Here is a 21310-nt window from a genome sequence, read left to right as displayed (position 1 = left end):
GCCACGAGAGTCATCGCCACTACTCAAGCTCCTAAAACCGCATATTAGGAAACCTGAAATCTACGAGTGATGTCATGGACGGTTTGTCCATCTTTGAAAACAGTCATTGGGGAAATCCACATTTCTGTACAACTAGTATAATCAGGAAATTTGAAGAAAAAAATTTGAGTCGACCTACTGAGTAATATGATAAAAAATAACAATACACACATTTACAGATATTGTACTTGGACCTTAAAGACTTACTGTGATTTTACAAACTTGTGATATTTTAGATATAAGAAATATATGGTTCAAACATTGAGACACCCATTCAAGGCACTTTTTATTGTTCTAGAAAACCACTTGAGGAAATCCTGACCGCAGGAGATCCGCAGAGAGACAAGGCCATCAAAATATTAGCTCATTATCTCACCGAAGTCCATTTGTTTTAAAGAAAGACAGTCCTCTCCAGCTCCTCCCCTCTCTGGTCCTATGCCAGGTAAATCACAGTCCTGTCTCCTCTGCGTTCTGCTCAGCTGAGCTCTGCTGTTATTCAGTTTGCCAAGAGGCCCCTCTGTGTCCCTGCTGTCAGATCAGACCTGAGATATGGCTGAGAGCCCGTTCTCCGGTTCTGATGCGCAACCAGGCAGAAAAACTCAGCTGTGTATCAATCAATCCCAACATTACTGTACTACAGCAATAGTCTATATTTAAAGAGGTGTCTCCCCAGAGGATTGGCGGGTTGTGAAAGAGACCTATAGCACCGAGTCAGACGAGCACGGAGTCTTAAAAATGTTGCGCTATAAAAGAGACCATATTTTGGATTTCAAAAACCGATTCATGAATTTTGCCGCCTCATTACGACAAGAGAAAGTTCTGCAATTGCTGATAGAACAGGTTGAGAGAGAATAATTTGGACACCGTGATAAAAGATGAAGTGCCTGATTTGCCTGGTAGCCGCTGCAATAACGCAGATGACTGTATGGTGCTCGCATCGAGACGGCGCTCACGAATTTGAGTCCAACTAAAATGTATTCAGTGTTCATTTGGCAGGTACAGTACAATGCTTGAAAATGTAATTTCTTGCTTTGATTGCTGTTCCCTCTGGGGACGTGTCACTTTGTCACTGAATCCTTTCATGAGGGAAAAGTCTTTATAAAAAAAAAAAAAAAAACCCACAAATATGGCTGCATGCTGGACCGGTGCCTCTGCTGAGAGATACGAGTCAGGGGAGAGAAGGCGCGCATTAATTTCATCATGGCGCAGATGCTATAGCTGTGTTGGCAGCAATGATTGGACTTAATACCCTGCCAGAAATCAGACACTCTACAGTCTACACACAGATTAACAGAGCATCAGTGAAACGACCTGATGGACTCTTCTGATAAAGCCTACGGCAGTTCACACACGCACACACACACACACACACACACACACACACACACACACGAGTAGAAAAAAAAGACGTCAAATTTGGCACCGCAGCTTTTCATAAGTTTGGATAAATTGTTAAACAAATTTAACTGTCAAACTTAAACTGTTCGGTAATTTAACCATCACTGAAATTGTACAATTCCACGAACCTGCATACAAACACACGGGAGGCTGCGAGGCGCCGAGCGTCAAGACTTGTGATTACTTTAACACTTTTTCATAACGTACTGGGAATAAATTATCATAATGTTCCTGAGCTCATTGTCATTTCAAATGTAGCTGCATCATTTATCAGCACCGGTGTGGTCTGAATACTACTGCGGCTTCTCCTCTGCCTCTAGAAATGTCTGACTTTTTTTTTTTTTTTGTTACCCTATATGACGGTATAATCAAAAGCATCTATAATATTAAAGTTCACTGCATCCATAATCCCTGTTGGCTGTCCCATTTGATTATATGCTAATGAGTCCCAGTTTGGATGTGATTAATTGTGTGGTCGGCGAAATGAGCTCTGAATAGACATCTGGGATAAACAGAAAATGAAAGATGATGCTTTTTTTTTTTAACTACATTCTCTGGGATTTCACCAACTTTTAGTAAAAGAACCCTTTTCTTTTTTTTTGCAAAATTCTTCTCAGCCGCAGAGAGGTGTGAAGAACATGCAGAGCAGAAAGAGAACAAAACAGGGATAATGCTGGAGAAGCACACGTACGCATTAAAACACCCTGTGAAACTTCCTCTTCTGTAAATCTCAGTGGATTAAACAAAGAATAGTGGACGCGTAATTTACAGTAAGCGCTTCCTTTTCACTACCGCTACCAGAATACACACAGAAATTCTGCCCTGGATACACACAAGTGGGCCATTCAAAGTTCACCTGAATACTTAATTTAGACACCATTCTTTCAGTGAGTCCTTGTTGAACCTTGCTTTAAAAAAAAGTCCTTCAAGCCTCCTCTCACCATCTATTTCCCCAACACGCTCTCAATTAATGTCAAGTCAAAAACATATTAAAAGCTAAAATCGAAATGTTAAAAATGAAATCCTAAAGGTTTCTTATTAGTTTTGTCATTAAAAATTAAATTAAAAGACCATTTCCACTTTGACATTCCTGGAACAACTCATCTGTGACAGGAGGTTCTGTCTGAAAAAATTACTAATGTAAGCCTAAAATCAAGAAATGACATCAAAAATCACACACATTCATTTTTAAAAATTGTCAAAAATAAACAGTTTCCAATCATCAGATTCTGTAAAAAAAAAATAATGAAATCTTCCATGACTCATATGACAAAAATTCAGGGAGTTTTCAGCGGACACTGGGTTGAATAGATAGGAGACAAGGATGGAAACAAACACAAATGTAAGTAGTAAAATATCCATAGTTTGTAGAGGCACAACTGTTCATTCCATTCAAAGAAATTAAATATGTGTTGTTTTCTTTTTATTTGTGAACATACAGCATAGAAAACCTTTCTTTTTTCCCGTCTCTCTACCTCTTGATGTGGTCGTGCTGTTTCCATTTGAGTGCAGAACTTTATATTACAGTGACAAATGATTACAAATTTGACAGGAGCAAAGAAAGCCCACAAACTGCTTCGGGTTCAGAGAGTGAAGGCAGGAGGGGGCTATTTTCAGGGGAAAATACACAAAGACTGTAAATGCCACACACAGGCATTCATTTTTAGAGGTTAAATTCATGACCAGAGAGTTTAATCTCTCAAGAAGCATTTGTTTTACAAGACTAAAACCAAACTGTTGAAGTCATGACACCAGTAATACTGTATACGCTGGTAAATAACAAAGCCTTCGACTCGAGAGCCACATTAAAGTGAATCCTTCTGGCTGTTAACTTCTGAGGAGGACATTTCTTTTTGCCTTTTTCTTGGACATCTCAGTGTCTTGGCAGCTCGAACTGATTTCAAAGAATTCAGCCTGTGACAGCTTGTTATGTGGAAGGCATTTTGAGGACTTTCTGTCAGTCCCTCCCACTCTTTTAGAGGAATAGTTTGTAGCAATTTCCCGGTGTCTTCATGTCACAATGAGGTTGCCTGGCAGCACATATTTCAGGACATTTTTACTCTGAAACTACAGCTTGACATTTTACTTTTTGATTTTTGTGCAGGTTAAGCGAAAAAGACAGTACGGATTAATCCTTGGAACCCCGAGCAGTTTCTGGGTGGCTTTTTTTTTTTTTTTTTGTTCCCGTCACATTTTCACTCACAGTCGGCTCATTTCTCACTGCAGCATAAAGTCCTGCACCTCTATTGAAACAGCACAGCCATGGCTAAAGGTAGAGAGAACTCAGGAATGTCTTCTGTGCAGTATGACAACGTTAGAATGGCATAAATCGTTTAAAAAAATAAATAAATAAAGGAAAAACTTAAGTTGAATTTCTTTGATTCTTTACTTTGCAGAAATTGGGAAAAAAATGGAATCAACATGTGCAGCATTTTAAATGGTGGATCTACATGCTGTAAATCTAGTTTTTATTTCCATACTTTTCTCCTGTCTGCTACAGTTCAGCCTAGTTAAGCTGACATGTCGATGCATTTTTGTCCTGTGATTGTTGATCAAGGCTGAGACACCCAAGACTTCATGGTTGTGCAGCGTTTTGGGGCGATTTTTAAAATTAAACACGTAGAATACAGTGATTTCAAATAAATATCCCAATTTTAAGCCTAGATTTGGTTAACTTTCTCAAAGGAACGCCGTGCCACGGGTAAGTATGAAAGTTGAATGTCTGATGATTCTTTCTGTTTCTACAGTTTCTGGCTGTGATAGATGGTATCATTTTAGTGATTCTTTGACTACATCATGCCTTTCATGCACCTGCTGGCGGGTTTGGAGTTGAGAGGGATAATTAATGAGCTTTAGAGGTGCTGCCATGCTTCCAGTCTATCGGTCCATGCTAAGCTAATCAGTGAGAGGTGTTTCAATCTCCTCATCTAACGCTCGACATGAAAGCAGGCACGCTTCGTTCGCTTGGGCATCTGGATCCCAACGAAATTCCATTTACCGGTGACTTGAAGTGCACACTGTTTTGTGAAAGCACATTACTTTGCCAGTTAAAAAAAAAATAAAAAATGTGTAATTAAAACTTCCCACAAGACAAAAAGAAAATGCACCATGACTAAGACTGGTGATAACCGCATCCTGGATTTGGATATGAAAGTGCGAAGAACTCTTTTATCCAATCTCCTCACTCTTTTTATTAACATGAAGCGACGCACAACACATTCAGGTGGCAGGCCGTGCATTTTTATGTGCCGATGACAGTTTCAGCAGCTGAAACAAACATTGCCAGCAGCAGATTATATCAGCTTTAGCCTATAGCTGATTAAAATTAATCCCCAAATACCTTGCCACAAGGTATTTCTGAAATTTAGGTTATAGTGTCCTGTTGCAACCAGTAGGGAAACCTTAAAGCTGCGGTTTTTATGCCTTCTCATCCAACAAGAAGTTGTTTAAGTGTTGGTTAATTATAACTTATAAGGGATTTGAAAGGATTCAAAAAAATGCTGGAGAACCGTATCACAGTGTGTTTAAAATGCAGCCGGAGCAGCTGCAAAGGAGGGGAATTTTCTTCACTTCTTAATGACCTCACAAGCTGCCATGACAAGGCAAAAAGTGAACTAAATACCAGTAAGCAAAGGAGGAAATGACACCATGTCAGTGCACTCAAAGAGAACCTGATAAGAGTTTTGTCAAGACGCTGTTTAATTCTTTGTGTGTGTGTGTGTGATGGCAGGATACGGTAAACGGTGTGGATACAGTACAAGCAGGATGAGTACTGATTTTGCTGGAAAAGCAGAAATGAATATCTGGTGAGGAGCAAAAGCAAGAAAAAAAAGTGCAAACACATCAAAAGTCCACAGTATTGAGACAGGAACTGAAATTGTCAGACAGGCAGTCACTGGCATTAGAGAGGCCCTCCACTGAACAAACACACTGTAAACACTGTGAAGGTGAAGTAGAACACAGAATAGAAGAAGCACGAGGTCCAATCATTACTGCATGCAGGCTGATTTGAATATTAACCTTGTACAGGCCTTTTTTTTCAAAACAGTTCCTTGTCTGCACATGTCCAAATTGCAGTCGCATCAAATCTCAGCGATGAATTATGAGCCTACAGTTGGAGCCGGTTCAAGGCAGGGCTCTGCTATCAAGCTTGGAAATTTGTTTGCACAAATACACACAGGCACAGGTACAGATGCAACCTTGAAACTGCAAGTGCAGACTCCCATTTGCATTTTGGGAATTTAGCCAAAGCTGATATCCAGATTGAGTTTCGGCGAGCGAGCAGGTGCAACTTGTAGATGTGCATGAACAGATGACGGCGGCTGTTGGGAAAATGATACCTGAAAACTTTCTTTGTTGCGGTTTACAGCAAGTGGATGTCACAACTACTGAGACAAATATTCACTGACAAAAATACCACTGTGGCATTATATAATCGCCTTCATACACGTTGTCTGAAAGAAAAACACCCATTTATAAACAGAACATGCACAAGCCAATTAAACTCCAAATCCAAGAGTCCAAGCTTACTTAATCAGACCCCTCTTTTTGTATGAATAACAATCCAAAACCTCAAAATATGCAATTTATTGTATTTTAGTACACAAATTAGCATCAGATGTTGGGAGTTCTGCTGTATGCAACTTAAGCGATTAATTCATTATGCAAGCTTTTCTCATTACAGAACAGTCCACTAAATACACAGCATTCATCTTTTACAGCCAAAATATCGCTTTATTTCATCAACAAAGGATGTGCTGAAAGATTTTGTGCTTCTGTATCTGAGGTACCATCACAAACAGTACAGTCACGCCTCATTTTCTCACAGCCCTTCACTGGCCATTGCATCTTACATAAAGAGGTAGGACTGTCCTCCCTAACAGACATGAGGGAGGTTCATTGTATGTAATGTATCGTTAAGGCTCTACTGTAAAAACTGCATCATTACACCTGGGCTCATATTAATACTGTGCTTTCAACGCCAGTTCACAGAACATTAAAACATGTGTTGGTTACAGAAGTTCCCAGAGGATGGAAAGAACTTGATAAAAAGAAAGTCTCTCATTTCACTGTAAGATTAAAAAGACAATATTTAAGCATCTGCAAGTCCACTAATGTGGAATCTTTGTTGATAAAGACTCACCATACAAATAATTGAGAATAATGATGAAATTGTCTTTTTCTGTGTATTACTTTATTAGTTTTACATTAACGGTATTGGCTCCTTTAACTTCTATATTTTAGCTGCAAATCTGACAAATTTCCTCAGGAGTTATTGGGCTCCTTTTTTGTTTGCCTTTAAACCAAACTGTGCCCACAGCGGTGTTGTAGTGATTGGCTTTTTAACTAAATCCATGACGTTAATGTCAATAGATGCTTATCAAAATGCAGATGGTCAAAAATTAGAAGTTAAATGCCTCAAGATAAACATTTGGTATCAGCAAAGCAGAGGAAGGGGGAGCAGACAGTGGAAAAGACTGATTAAAATATGACATGTTTGTTAGTTTCAGCTGTTTTTATTGGGTGATTGGAAGTTATTCTGATGATTAAGCAGTAATGATTATTGTCAGCTAAAATATTTAAGACTATAATGTACTATAATTACTGTGACAGGCCTACTTGTAGTTGCTTTTGTTAACCCTAAAACCCACTGGTGGATTTGAAAGGCATGTTGCTGTTTGCAAAATTCACCTATTAATCAGAGCCACAAACTGTAGAAATCACAATGATCAAATTTTACAGTGGTTCTTGAACTACTGTCCCCGAAAGGTTAAAAAAAACTGTAACCAAATCTAACCTCAAACCCTTGACATTCCATTTGAATTACTTTATTCTACATGTCTAACTTGAACATTTACTGCAAGTACAGCATTTAGTCTCACAGGGTTCTGCAAAAATATAAAATAAATGAAACTCTGCACTCCCTGCCACAACCGAGAAACTATTAGTGTCTCAGCTGCAACCAATAGTCACATGACTTTTTCGCTGAACTGGGCTGAACTGGGCTGAACTGCAGGCTGTGTTTACACAACAAAGACAGGAGACATGTATGGATATAAATTAAAACTGTCAATGATAAAATATCTATAGTATGCAGAGTTATCACTTTTCCCTGTAGTGGAAACACTGCTCTTTTCGGGGTTCTCTCTACTTCTAGTCATGGTTGTGCTGTTTATTTAGAGGTGCAGGACTTTATATTGCACTGAAAAATGAGGCCACAGTGGGTCAAAATGTGACAGGAGCAAAAAAAACGTTGAGATCGCTTGGTGTTCAGAGGATTAATGTAAATATAATGCCATACTTGAGTGCTTGTCTACCAAAACTGTATATATGTCCTGTTACAGGCACGTCGCTGTTGAAGAAAGACATCATGATCTCAAAGAAACTACCTCTTTAAATATAAGATTATATAAAAATAAAATGCAGCTACCACAAAGATTTCTAGTTTCACGAAAACTTGCAAAACACTTTGATAACCTCGCAATAATTTCAGGACTGTCTTCCTGAATTCACATTGTTTCACTTTCAGTTCTTCCCTGTGCAGCTGAATCCCTCCGCTCTTAGTATAAAGGAGAAGTTCATGTTCATGCAAGTTTGCTAAAGTTTTCAAGTTTGCTCGTGTACAAAAGCAGAGAAAAGATGACTTTTCTCATATCTGGCTGTCCTATAAACACAACTCCTTTATTATGTAAGATGCCAACAAAGACAGATGCACACAAACAAACTGAGATACTAAGAAGCCAACAGATATCAAGATAAGATTTAGTACCATTCCAGCCTCAGTCCTCTCTGCATATTTAGTATTAGAACATTTATTTCTTATAATAATCTGTGTGATGACAGATTACATGAGTAGCACAACTCCCCGGAGGTTATTACAAAACTAATTACAGCAATCTAGTTCTGGGAAACGACTAATACAGGTGGAAATGTTCTAAGACCAGTTCATATCTACTGTATTAACACAGAGTTTCCACAATCCGTCGTGTTTTATTAGATGATCAAGTCAAATTGCCACAAGGGAAGCTTAAACTTGAGAAATGTCCCAGCTTAGCTGAAGAGTAATGAGGAATTCCTGTAATCAATACCATTGAGCTAAGTTCCACTGAAAATTACACAATACTGGCTGCTCAGCTGTGTCAGCTACACAGGAAGCCGTCTGTATTTTCTCCAGGAAACTATCGCTGTTAGTGTATTCAAGGCTGACAACCGTCTGAGAGCGACTGACGAACACTGTTTCATACGGCTGTTGACACAGAATTGTTCTGCGCGGTGGCTTTCCTTTACATTATCACCAATAATGTCCAGAATAACATTCAGGGAAACGGAGTCACTTCATCATAAAAATGAGGAAATGAAAAACTCGCTCACCACCAGAGGAGAAACCAAAAGCATTTTCATTCTAAGCACTGTTCTGACATTACCAGTAAGCACAGCCCCGTTACTGGTCAGTGTGTGCTTCTCGACACGCTCCGTCCTTCAGGCTGCTGTTTGTCTTCCCAGTTCCCTCGCAGAATAACCCGACTCTGTGTGGAGGAGTTATGGACCAGCAGGCAGTAACAGCCCACCACAGTGCTCCATGAACCAGCAGACGTGTAATGTGTGTGTGTGCGTGTGCATCTGTGTGTAGCGAGCGTGTGGAATCAGGAAACCACACACTGGGAGACAGCTTGAAGGGCTGCTGGTCTGGCTGGTGGTCGAATCGGCGGCCAGCGGCAGCAAAAAGGAGCTAAATGGCTGTGTGACAGTGCGGCGGACAGTTGGAGAACTGGCCTCCAGCAGTCACTTATAAAGCAGTTACCCAGAAAACACACTCTGCAGTATAACGGACTGTTGGTGACAATAAATCGGAATTAGGAAAACTTAATACTGCAGCTGGTAGAGGAGAATCAGTCTTAAGATTTACCCCTACATCTTCTCTCACTTGTGTCTTGTGGTATCAGGACCGTTTCTTTGTTAGAGAGCAGTTTCAGTGCATCCTCATGCCCTGCTGAAAGTTGCAACAGCAATGTTCCTGTGATTCTGGCTGAGGACCTTTGTTACACACGTTCCCTCTCAAACACTTCCTGCCAAAAAGGAACATATGCCCTCCAAGTATTTATAAAACAGCCTTAAAATACTGTTCACGCTATGGCCGGCGCATTAAATGGGACATTGTTACTTGAAAGAAATGTCGCTACCAAGTGTTTTTCAATGCACCACATCACAAGAAGACATTGTCCTCTGTTTAAGGCTGCAACTAACAGGTACTGTTATTTTTATTCCTCCGCCAGCGAGAGCGGAGCTGTGTGATCAGTGCTGCTTGTGTGTGTCATTGTCGGTTTGTCAGCAAGATTACACAAAAACAACCAAGCTGAATTTGAGACAAGTAGGTGGAGATGTGGAGTGTGTGCAAAGGAACAAGCTGTGAAGTTTTGGTGCAGATCTGGATCACTTTCATAAAAACTGCAAAATAGGGCATTGACTTTGGTGCTCTCTGAGTGCCCCTCCAGTTACTGATTCATCTGCTGATCTGCGATTTAAGTGATTGGTCACTTTGTCTAGTAAATGTCAGAAAAGAGTGAAAATGACTCCCTTGGTGAATTCAAATAGTTTGTTTTTTTATCCAATCAGCAAAATATTAGCTTATTATAATAACCCAAATGACTAAAAAGGTAATAAATCCTCACATTTGGGATTGGTTTTAGCTTAAAGATCATACACTGAAAGGGCTAAATGATTAGCAAAATATTATAAAATGTTATAATATGATCTATTTTCTGTCAACGGACTCATTAATGAACCAATTAATTGTCTCGGCTCTGCTTCCTTCCAGTGTATTCCGGTGGTGACAGAAGCATCTTAAAAACTTTGCCAAATAAAACCAGAGTTTTTCCACAGGGCTCGATGTTACTTCAAAAAAAAAAAAATTCATACATTTTTAGTGACTCTGGAGATCAGAGGTTGATGTTTGCGGCGGTGAGATACAGTGCACACATGGCGGGAGGGTTATTCATCACAGAGACTTTCAAAACATGTCTTGATTTAGTCTCTCATCTGCCTTGTTTCCCTCGCAGTCATATCCAAGGCAACAGAACAAATGAACATGTCAGGTCGGTTTGACAAAGCGACCTCTCATCCTCCACCACACAACCATCTTCGGCTTGTAATTGGGATAATCACAAGAACCGGGATGCGCAAGAAAGCCACGTTTGAATCTGTGCGTCCTGACAAAACCGAACTAAGGTGTGTCTCTAGCAGGAGAGTGCACAAATTCGACCCATGTGAGGATACATACAAAGGAGTCGGTCAAACACTGGTTACACACCTGTAATCACCACATCTGCTTTTAAAAATACAGCAGCTAATGTCACGTCAACCTCATGACCTGAGACCTGACAGAACAGCCATCTTCATCCCCCTGCAGGCGGCACTCATTAAGCTAAAGGTTGTCGAGAAAAAGAAAGTTATCATCTAGCACGTCATTACCTTCAAAGGTTGAATGTTACCACAGCTGTCCGCCAGCTTCAACAGCTGCACAGTCGCTTGTATCCGTTTAACCGAATTAATATTCGTCAAACAAACTCCTTCATTTGCTTGAAAAAGTAATTCAAACTAACTGCACCGCACAGCACCTACAAAGCCAATTTATACGAGCAATAGCAGGGTGAATTAATTATTTAAATCACTATTAATAACTGTAACACACTCAGGATTGAATTACAATGATCAAAGAAATGTGGGGTGTTCTTAAGCGGAGCAGGGATTTAGGCAGGAATTATTTTTTGCTGCTGCAACCGGAGAATGTCTCCAACACGGATGCATTATGATGAGATTTAAGTCGTGAATACACCGAAGACAAAATTACAAGCAGCAAAAAAACCTCCTCTGGCTGTGCAAACAACGCCAGCAAACGGTTGAGGAGTCACTGGTAATAAAAACTTATTTGATATTTATAATGAAATGATGGTCGGCGCTCATTCAGCTGCTGGAATTCTCTCGCTGGTTTGCTGAAGTCCACATTAAAAGCAGCTGATTATATCTTTGCTGCTCACAAAACACGCAAGTAAATTACACATGAATGGCGGATTGATAACGGTCCAAATGAGAAACCAGAACGGGTTCCAAGTTCCAAAGTTGCTCTTCCCAGAGATCACATGACAGTCAACAGTTAAAACACAATAACATCTCAACTGTTTTCTTTGTGCGCCCAGCCACGGAGGCTGCTGCTGCTGCTGCTGCTGCTGCTGCTCAGGACAATTACACTGTTTTTTCCTCCGCTTTGTACAAACAAAAGCAAATATAGAGAGTCTCATGAGATGCCTGTAGGTCGTGTTGCTACTGCATAATGTTGGTCAGACTGATGGTGGGGGGGAAACAAGAAATGCATGTACTAGTATATGGGAAAGTCTCCATTTAGTACATCGCATTTAAAGATGCTTTACTCCAAGACAGCCATTAGGTTCTATATATTCTTATGGCATGAAAATAAACCTGCAGACTAGACATTACCTTATACAAAACAACATGACTATAGGATAACCATAAAACAGGCTGGCGTTTAACTGCTGTTTATCCTAAAACAAGCAACCCTGATCCTATTCAAATGCTATTCTGATTCATTTGAAGTCCTTTTCAGTTCGAGTTTTTTTATATTCTTCACATGTTCTTCGTGTTTTTGTATGCTGAAAGCAGTTTACCACCTGCAGTGCACTGAAACTGCAGTGTATGATAATCTCCAAAACACACATTCAGATTGCTGGGGCTTCATATGCAACAAATAACCCCATCAATACACAGGGTTTCTGTATCATACGATTGGTTTCTGGGTCAAATAGCAGAATTGCTCCAATGCCCCAACTTGCCATTGTGTAGAGTGCAGTGGTTTTATAGTCTTTCAGCAGAGTTGTGGGTGAGCTGGAGTGCTCCAGCTGCAGCAAATAGTGAAAGTGTGGATGGAGATTGGTGTGGACTTCACAGATCTGCACATTCTAAAGAGTAGTGTTACATTTAAGTCACTTTAAGGCAGGAAGCGCTTCTTTTATGGAAAACACCTATAAATATGTAACTTTGATGCACTGACGTGACTTTTTATGGGTTAAATCAATGATCAGTGAGGGGCTTTTAAAAAGTATTTACGGCTAATGTGGAGATTTTTTTTGTCAGACGATCACATAAACGCATTAGAAGACTTGACAATTTAGAAATCAATGCGTGCGTTAATGAAGTTGAGGCTTGAAAAACTTAATTTGGGCAGCGTGGTCACTGTGATGGATTACCTATCAAACAACCTTCTGCAAGTTGATTTTACAACTAAAGTAATGGAAATGGACGGCTGACTGGCTTTCAGAAATCTAATTCAATACGATACGTTGATAGAGATGTAAAGCAGCATGTAGTGCGGTGCATTAGCTTAAAAGGCTACAAACTGACAGGGAGCTTGCTTGAATAAGCTCTGCTCTTAAGAATAAAGGTCTATTAATACAGGTGCATCATACTAAGAAGCATAAATTCTCCTTTGACAGAACCTCATTTTCCTCTACAACACTACAAAGCTACGAGCTCACTGACTTCCCTTCATTGATTCATTACAGCAGCTGAGCTTTCAACAAATACATCAAACACAATTTAATGTCCTGCCACGGAGTTACATGAATGTGAGTAATTCTATACGATACATCCAAACACACTGCAGTCACACTTCAGCTGGAGAGACCGTCCACAGACGCTTTGAAATACATTCGCATGAACAAAACATGCAGAGCGTTTGTTCGTAATGCAGAACCCAGAGCCCAATATTCATTCCCGCTTCCACATTTTCACTTTCATTCCGATATCACCTGCTCCTGTTTTAAACATGCAGCTGTCAACACTCATCAGTAATGAGTCAAGTCTGCTGCCAGTCCACCAGACGACAGACAGATGAGAAAGACGCCAGATGAGAAACATAACCGATGCAGATGCTTCCATAAAGTCAACAGAGCCGACCGCATCGGCTGCTCATCGGCTCAAACGCGGCCTAGTTGTGATGTTTATGACTTAACTGAGTGTTTTAGACTAAATGGAGATTTACTCGCGATTAAATGAAATGGGTTTCACAATTCAAACTAGTTCTGACGTAGACAATGGCTGCCGCTGAATATTTAGACCCAGTAACTGACAGGTATGATTGTGGCAAATAAACTGAAAAATCTACTGTTATCATGCTAATAAATGACTCATTTAAACTGAGCAGTCAAAGGAGTAATATGAAATCTATCTGACATGTCTGAGTGGGCATTAAAATGCTGTTTAACAATGCTGTAAACTGAAAAGATTTTAAATTAAAATGATTAAATTCATTAAAAACAAATAATGCAGTGTTCCTCAAATTATAATATATTAAATAATCTCAGACTAAATGAGTAGAGGTCTGCATAATCAGACATTTCACACTTAAATTACATGAATACTGCTAATTCTGAAACACAAAATAGTGCTAAAAAAAAAAAAAGCGTGCAGCATATGATGAGACAGTGACTTCTCGTTTTACATGGCAGACTACTTTTCTCGGAGACGACACCAGGTGTTTCCTGTACATATTTCCAGATAAGTCTTATTTAACTAATGTTAAAGGGAACTGTGCTGTCTGCGTAATCTTGTAATGCTTTGTTTGTTGCTTATTCAATAAATCATGCTACTTATAGTCAGACAGAAATAATACATGTAATCACATTATGCACGGAGTGATAGAGAAGAGAAGGAGGTCTTGTTGACCTGCAGATTCTTCAAGCTGGGCCTTTACCTGAAATCTGGAAAATGAAAAAAAAAAAGGAAGGAAAAACACTTCCCCCTTTCAGCTCTCCCCTTTCTGCACGAAGCTGCTCCCACCAGATCAGCTCGGCCATATGGATGCGCTTCATCTGCACACGCGTAAACATGAAATTAAATTAGCCACCGCTCTGAGCCTTTGGCTACAATTAGCAGAAGGTTAAACTATTACCAACATTCAACATAGCCACTCATTGCCAGCCTGCGTTGTAAATTTATCTGCATAACCCAACGATCAACACCTTTTAATATCACAAGAAAGTTAGAGAAGAAAGAGAAGAAAGGCAAGTTCGGAATAATACATTTACTGAACGTAACTCTTAGCCTTCCCTGACACTGACATGCGTTTCAATGCAATTATAGTCTCTTTAAGACTCTCTTGCTCGTTCGTTTTCCTATTTTTGGGTTGCGTTGCAGTGTTGTTGCCAACGCTGTAATAGCAAGTTCTCCTGCAGGATTTTCTGCCACTGATTCAGGCTTTCCACCATCTGAAGAGACATGCACACACGCCTGCATTAGTAAAACAGTCAATAGAAACGCCCTCTCTCTGAAAATACCTGTGACTCAACAGTCTTGTCACAGGCCGGATTTTCTAAAGCCTGAGAAAAAGAGACAAGAGGAGGTGCAGAAGTCTACTTTCCTCTCAGATCACTGAATTACCACATCTGAAAGATTATTATGGAATTTTTGGCGAGATGATGCCAAAAAAATACTGCCTGTTCCAGCTTTATAGTGTTGAGGAGTTTTTTTTTGTATCTTCAGAGGCTGGTAGGGGAGAGAGCAGAGAGCGAGAATGCAGGTGGAGGCCTTCCTGATACAGACGAGTGGTTCGGGTAATTAGGCATTTTACTAGCAGCTCCTATAGCGATGTATCAGCAATATTTTAGAATTAGACTAATCAAATATCCTGTGTGTAATTATTGATCTGTACTGCTGTATAGCTCTAAGAGCATAAAGTAAGGGGTTTATAAGAGGCTGCTGGGAAAAAGATTTTCTGTTATGCAGATCTCTGTACTCTCTGTAATTCGAATAATAAAAGTTGAGGGACCGTCGGTGTCTCGGATTAATTGGATGTTTGATAAAAATCGTTAAAAGAAAACCAGAGACTATCCACAAGATATTTCTTAGATCACTTTGGAAAAGCTCCTGAAAGTGTACAAAGGGCTTTACATACAAACTGAGCGACACATTTCCAAAAAACTGGTGCACCTCGATGCAGATTTCAAACCAGATCAACACCTGTGTGGGAGATCAGCTGCTCAGCTCCGCCATCACCCATCGAGGCGTTTGTACAAATACGCAGTACGTCTAGCAACAGCAACACACAACACATTACTATTGTGCCCTCATGCCACCAAGACGGTTTCCTCCTCTTTGTTCGTCGCCATCTGCGCACAGAAACCCTGGGAGACTGTGAAAGCCCTAATGACATCATCAACCATAGCGTGCAACCTGCAGCGGTGTCATCCCACGGTCCATTCAGCTGAGCCAGCACCTCTGCTCTCCTGATGTATAGCAGCTGTCCAGCATCCCCCCTCCTCCTTTCATCGCAGACATTATAATTTCATTGCACCCGTGCAACACACAGCTGCACACACACACACACACACACGCCATAAGTCTGAGGGAAGAAGGCGGCTTAGGATCTGAGAGAAATATCAATATCAACACTGACCTTTTGCCTGTGTTTTTTAACTCCAGACATTACCCCGGTAAGGTTTAACTCACAGGGGTGTATGACATCATCCATAGGAGGAAGTCATTAGATTGGATCGATGCTCTTATTCCCTGCAGATGAAGAGCGGCCACAGGGAGACACAGTAGCAGGGCAGGCCGGGATTGGGTTAGCGCGCAGTAGAGAGCGACGACACAGCATGATACCTTTATTATCTTATTTCATTACAGCTCGGCCAGACGTTGATACAACAGGAGTAGCGGGGGGACGCATTTCCTTCGATTACAGCCCAGGATCAGATAGGCAGTGTGGAACAGCTGCACAAGGTCTACATGTCACTAGAAACCTTGTGGTACCACTGCAGCTGCCATATGGTGTTAATATTGTTAATAAACTTTTAATTAGTTCAACCTAAGATGAGTTAAGAGAAGTAGAACTCGCTGAACTGAAAGTCCAGCAAGCAAAGGGAGGTAATCGCCAACGTTATCATGACGCACTAACAGTCATTAGGGTCGAGGGAAACAAACCCACATCCTGAGTAACACGCACACTCCTGTAAAAGGGAACAGGATACGTATGAAGACGGATTTTTGCAGCCTAGATCCATTTGCTGTCTCTTCGCAGAATGCAATCAATATTATTTTACGGATTAACCACGAGAGCGAGGAGACAGGGGTGAGCGGCTAACATAAGAGATGCAGCGTGAGTCTGCAGGTGCCATTTTGAAGGAGGATGACATTAAAAATACAAATTTAAATAAAGTAGGACCAAAGAAAAATGCCGCTGATTTGCTTAGGGCATAAATTACGACTAAGTGCTGTGTCTGTCTACGAAATTATCACATCCTCCATTAGTGTTAAGTTAATGTAGAGGAAATAGAGCAACAACAAAAAAAAAAAAGGAAGCGTAAGTGTTGGGGTGGAGATTACAGCGACTTACTGGTAACGCACAATGTTTCTCAAACTGATTCATCATTTAGAAAGGGTGCTGCAGAAACAATTACTAGACAAAACAGAGAATTGCTAAAGTGCATGTTTTGACATCTAAAAATATTGGGATATTGTTGTGGACATTCTTCACTAGTGTCAGACCAAACATTTAGTTGAGAATATAACTGTCAGGTTATCCGTTATTACTGTATTTCAGGGATTTTTTTTTTCTACTTTATTAGCTGAGGAGAGGCTGTGGAGGAGAGAGGAGTGATGACAAGCCCCAGTCACAGCAGTGAGAACTTGGTCTTGGTACATGGTGTACTCTCTAGCAGGTAGGCTACCTGGGTATCCCTCTGACACATTTCATTATGTGAATAATTGTAACCTGCAGCCCCATTACGGAACACAGAACATTTCACCAAAGAGCTAAAAAGAAAGAATATAATGAGTATGTTCAGCTCAAATAGCCAACACGCTGTCTGACCTTTGAAACAGGCTGTATGTGTTTAGTGAGAACAAACAGCAGCTGCTGTACAGTTAAAATAATTTGCCAAAGCAAAGATATGGACTACAGTAGATGAACCAGAACTAAAAACACATTTTTTTTCTGAATCTCTTTTACAAGTCAAAATGTTTTCCCCTGTTGTTAAATTGAATTTGATTGAAACCGCCATAGAACAGCACAATAGAAGCTGTCAAATGCATCCTCGGTTCCATATTATAAAATACTGTGGGAGGCACATTTCACCATTACAACCAATTGTGTCAAACAATGACTGCAGTTAATTGGCAGAAAGCCACTATCAGAGCCTTCAGATACTTTTGATTGCATTCTTTCCGCCCTCCAATTACTTTCCTCAGAACCTATCTCTGACGACGGAAAGTATGAGTTAATTTGCAAGCACACAATGGCTCACTCCATTAAGGCTGCAAGCTCCTTCCCTCGCAGCTTAACAGACACATTCTCGGTCGCCCTCTACCTCATGTTTGGAATCATCTATCTGCGGCTTTACTTTGTCTTTTCCGCCCGCAGCCGCTTCTGTCAGGACGACTGACGACTTCAGAGGCTGGTGACAGCTCGGGTGGCTCTGGCTCAGGAATAGATGAGATTTCTCGTGACTGCGAAATGCTTGTTGATACCAGCAAAAAATCCCTCATTGTCACAGGGTTCAGGTCGTGAAGGAAGAGCAGGCCGAGAAGAGGAGTGCAGAAACAGAGAGGCAAACTGTCTCTATGTAGGTATACAGTGGTCATGTGAATGGATGATATAATGCATTTGGAAGGAACACTGACCTGACTGTGAGCAAATCAGTCTGCTCTGAAAACCTGATCTCACTGATGTAATTCAACTAATAACATAAAATATCTGTGCACTTAACTTAAAAACTTTGACAAGTTAAGAGCAGCTCATGAATAAAACAGCCCTTTTTTGGGGTTTTTCACTTTGTCTTCTGCTTCTAAATTCCATTTTTCATCGAGTCCCGCTCAATCACCAGACCAGCATTAGACCTCCTGCCTACATAAAAAGGGCCGCCGGTCCGTCACGACTGTTCAAACACTTGGCTGCCAGAAACTTAAACAGTGTTTGTGTGGAAAACAAGCCAATCTATACGTGCTAATCCAATACGAGGAGGCAGGATCACAGGCAAAAATAAGCATTTTGTTATCTGCGTGTTTATGCATGCACACTCCAGATACCAACGGGACAATGAGGCTTCTTATCGTAACAAGCCTTCAGTATTTCACAACACTGGCAAAGACATAACCGAGGGCTTCAGTGATGTAACACACACAGTCAGTCAGGCGCAGCTGGTTTCCTCCTCTTGCCCTCGACAATAGCTGAGCACCACGGCAAATCCTGCATCATGATACAGATGGCACTGCGAGAAGCTCCGTTTGACACGGAGCCAAGACTTGTTACCTTAGACGAGAAGATGAGTGAAAGATTTGCCCTCCCAGCGACAAAAGCAAATACCACAGCAGGCAATCCACAGCGAGGAAGTGCGAACAGAAGAGCTTTAAAGCAGAGTGAAGCGCTTTGGTGCATCTTTTTTTTTGGCACACTGTGCACACACACATACACACACATATGACTGTACAGCAGATGTGCCACACAGCGTGACAGGGAGACCAAACCGAGGGATCCTGCAGGACAAGAGTGTAATGTGAGAGCAGACGTAACGAAATAAAGTGATTATTGGGTGCAAATCTATTTAGGAGAGGCTGCATCGACAGTCTTGTGTTGGCATCACGCTCAAGACACTTGGTGTTGTTTTGCACCCTGTAGAGCTATGTAGGGCGCTCCTCCTGGCTTTATTGTGGTTCATAATACCAAAGAAAAAAAAAAAAAGGCAACACCCGGCTGAGCAGTGCGCCTCATAGACTGGATATAAAACATACAGTAGCAAATGCTCTGGGAGGCATGTAAAGAGCAAACCAATATTGATCCAGCAAACTCCATATATATGTCACCATGACCCCTGTTGATGTGTTTGCATGGAAATGCAATAGAGCAGCATTCTAGGACAGCAGCAATAATCCTGAATTATTCTCTGCTTAATCGAAATGCAATCAATTGTATCTCCATGATCTGGTGTCCCATCATATTCTAACCAGCGTCAAGAATAAAAAAACACAACTAACAAAGGCTGCGTCTTCTCACACTAAATGGACCAAGAAATAAATCCATTAATAACATATTTCTGCTGCAGAGCTCTAATATGAAACTGAATTGTTCATACCTTTAATCACAACAGGCTCCGTCGCTGGAGGGGAGGAGGAGGAGGAGAGGAGAGGAGAGGGGGGAAGAGAGAACCGACTGTCGGCTTCTACAGCAGGCAATAAAAAATTTTGGGGGGGACCAAAAAAAAAAAAGAAGAATTCTCATACTATCACATCCCAGCACAGTCCAGACGCACGTCCGAGCGACCGAGCGACCCCCCTCCGACAGCCGCCTCCCGGTTAATAAAGCAGCGAGAGGAGGCGCAGCGGAGACGGAGGAGCCTCGGTGTGGACGCGCACAAAACTGCACCGGACCAAACGTAGCTCCGTATTCCTAATGACACACACGCACACGCGCACACACACACACAAAGAATAATAAAAAAAATAATAATAAAAGAAAGAAAGCACACGCTCACTCACCCGCTGTGATCGGCACCGAATGACGACGTTTGTGTTTATTTCATTGTCCCCGCTGAGCAGCTGTGTGTAGTGGTGCGTCACCGACTTCCGCGTTAAGATGGACTGGAGGAAAAAAAAAAAAAAAAAAACGCAAAGAAAAATAATGGGCTTAAAGGACAGGCGGCGCACGCGGGCGGGCTGAGGAGGTGATGATGAAGATCTAGGAGGGTGAAGAAGGTGGTGATGGGACGAAGCTTGGAAATGAGCCTGTAATGGGATGGAATGTGATTAAAGCTGCGCTAGTCAATGTTTTATTTAGGTGCTCAGTTAAAGGTGGTGCTTGCATTTATAAAATCCATTAAGAATTATCATCCAACTTTTTTTTTCCAGCTCCATGAAGCATTTTAACATCTTTTAAATGAATTGTTTTGGTTTTCTGGTTTGCAGCTTTAAAAAAAAAAAACCTGTCACCTAAATCATATGCCCTGGCCTCCAAAAGACCCCAAAAGTCCTGAACAGGATTAAACTTTTACTTTAGTGACAGGTGAGCATAAAGGCTAAGGAGCCACAGTTTACCCTTCTCGAGATTGTAGAGAGCAAACCAGACCTCAAAGGAACCCACTGTGGAGCCCAAATGGGTTTGCACCTTTTTGCAGCCAATTTTGCCCTCAGTTTCCATTAAGGCCCCACATGGATTAGCTCAGATGGTTTGATGGTGGCTCTTTCATGGGCTCCACATAGGGTCCATATGGTTAACCCCAGTTTATCTCATTTGGGCCTGCAGGAGTCTGCATGTGTTCATGATGGGGCCGAGCTCAATCTTGTCCAATGGTTTTATGGCCAACGACAAGACAAAGAGACAGCGACACCCAACAAAAATATAAACACAGTTTGCAAATGGCCTTTTTTCTGACTCAAAGGAGACGTTAACTATCTGGCTTTTATTGTTATGGTTAGAAAAAAAGGTTTACATTTACCTAATTGTGCACATAAAGTTTTGGAGTTATTCACCTGCTGACAAATTGTCAACCTTTGAACTAATCCACGTCCTCATCAGGTGTGGATTTAAAGAACAATGATCAGATAGTGTGACCAGCACACAGACACTTCTTTTTGACCAGTGACTATAAAATACCACCATGAAATTCATCTTTAAAAAAAAAAGAAAATACAGATGACATATAGATGGATGAAGGTGTCCGACAACGTGATGCTTCCTCCCAAAATGTTAACCAACTGGCCTTTCAGGAAGAGCAGGACTACATTCCTTAAACAGCATCAACAATTTCACCACCCTTTGTAGCGTAGACGCGTGACTTGTTACGGACTCCTGGTCTGTGACTCCACTCTGGAG

The 21310-nt window shown here is 41.0% G+C and overlaps 1 protein-coding gene across 1 annotated transcript in view; it reads right to left on the bottom strand.

The window, feature by feature from the left end:
* marchf8 (membrane-associated ring finger (C3HC4) 8) overlaps positions 1-20067 on the bottom strand; it is a 98531-nt gene extending 78464 nt beyond the window's left edge. Inside the window, exon 1 of the mRNA XM_008279769.1 lies at positions 19575-20067. The gene's annotated coding sequence lies outside the window, so the exon portion shown is untranslated. The remainder of the gene's footprint in view (positions 1-19574) is intronic.
* Positions 20068-21310: the final 1243 nt, after the last annotated feature.

Source organism: Stegastes partitus, unplaced genomic scaffold, assembly GCF_000690725.1.
Source record: "Stegastes partitus isolate 25-593 unplaced genomic scaffold, Stegastes_partitus-1.0.2 Scaffold169, whole genome shotgun sequence".
Classification (NCBI taxonomy): Eukaryota; Metazoa; Chordata; class Actinopteri; family Pomacentridae; genus Stegastes; species Stegastes partitus.
The sequence above is the reverse complement of the archived record's forward strand: the minus strand, read 5'-3'. Positions and strand labels throughout refer to the sequence as shown.